The sequence below is a fragment of the Helianthus annuus genome, chromosome 14 (genome assembly GCF_002127325.2).
Source record: "Helianthus annuus cultivar XRQ/B chromosome 14, HanXRQr2.0-SUNRISE, whole genome shotgun sequence".
In the NCBI taxonomy this organism is placed as follows: Eukaryota; Viridiplantae; Streptophyta; class Magnoliopsida; order Asterales; family Asteraceae; genus Helianthus; species Helianthus annuus.
Genome location: NC_035446.2, coordinates 140,632,386 through 140,633,870, shown reverse-complemented (window position 1 = coordinate 140,633,870; position 1,485 = coordinate 140,632,386). Strand labels below are relative to the sequence as shown.

Sequence of the window (1,485 nt, the reverse complement as noted above, 5' to 3'; positions counted from 1 at the left end):
GGTGAGATTATTACAGGCCAATTTCCCTTATTATAACTAAAGTAACAAATAAATATAAATTATTTGCTTAAACACGTCATTAATAGTGAGTAATGTAATATTTTCTTTAAATTGGAATGGGTAGTTCATGATAGAGTAATATGTGTTTATATCAAAATTTATATTTAACATGTGCAATATAAAAAATAATTCAAATTTTGTAATTATTCTGTTTTTCGAATACAACCAATCTTATCATTCAACTCGTTAACACACGGGACTATAAGCTAGTTTATTAATATTATTTATCATTTACAATTTATCATTATTCATTAATTAAAATTAATATTAATATTAGGAAAAAATTATGAAAATGGCCATTGACTAAAGCCGCTTTCAGATTTGGCCACCTACCGCGTCCTTGGAGCAGCGGCTCATCATGCACAGGATGCGTCCATATGCAGATGCCTCAAGCAACCCAATACAAAATAGGCATGTGGCGTTTCAAGGTAGGCCCAGACGCATTGGAATCGGGATGCGTCTGTATGCGGTCTCCTTCTTTGTCAGCAACAATCTTTTGGCTTCTGATTCAACAAACATTCATCCCAAAACAACATGACCAGTTCTTTGATCCATTCATCCTAAACAAATTCAAGATTCTTGAAACACTAAAACCTATTTCAGATAACCACAAATCACTTGAAAAATCAGAGCCCCAAACAACATTCACAATCATCATCGTAAAAAAAGGGGTATTCTTTGATTTCACCAACTTTGGTCATCAAAACTTCAATTACCCACAAAACACATCGGTTTATCGCTAGAAAACTTACCGGAACGTTCGCAGAAATACTCCCCGTATCGTCGGTTCAGTCCTCGACGGAGAAGACACTATTTCTCCGGTCAAAAACGTTTCAAATTTGCCGGAGGTGTCAGATCCGGTAACGGAGATTTCAGATCTGAAAAAATGAAACGAATATAAAGGAGTTTGGAGGTTTTGAGTTACGACTTGAATTTCTGGCGTTGATGCTTACGTTTATGGAAGAAAGATAAAGGGTTTGCGTAGAAATGAGTATTATAGGGGTATGAATTTCTGACACCCGAAAACGCGACATGAATCTAACACGAAATTTGTGGGTTTGGGTTTAGTCTAAACGGGTTTGGGTCAGTTTCAGGTTAAACCTGCGAACCCGTTTATTAAATGGGTAAAAAGACCATTATACCCTTTTGTGCAACACACATAAATAGATTTAATCATAAAAAATAACCAGGTTAGTGCTAAAGGACCTATGGTGTAATGAGTTTTACAAATAAAAGATTGTGACTGTAATTATTAAAGTTAAAGGTCATCCATTGCAATATGATACAAACATAAAGGACGAAAAGTGTAATTTACCCTAAATTGGGTGTGTATTTTATGCTATAAATATAAATTAAAAATGGAAGTTTACATAAATTTTTATGTAATTTTATTGTATAAATTTGTGTTATTTTGTAGTACTGTTA

At 33.7% G+C, this 1,485-nt stretch overlaps 1 long non-coding RNA gene across 1 annotated transcript; it reads right to left on the bottom strand.

The window, feature by feature from the left end:
- Positions 1-246: 246 nt before the first annotated feature.
- Positions 247-1,175, bottom strand: LOC118486688. The gene is made up of 2 exons (XR_004879506.1): positions 813-1,175; positions 247-654 (listed from the first exon to the last, which is right to left on the bottom strand). It is a non-coding gene; the product is annotated as an uncharacterized LOC118486688 (long non-coding RNA).
- Between the last annotated feature and the right edge of the window lie 310 nt (positions 1,176-1,485).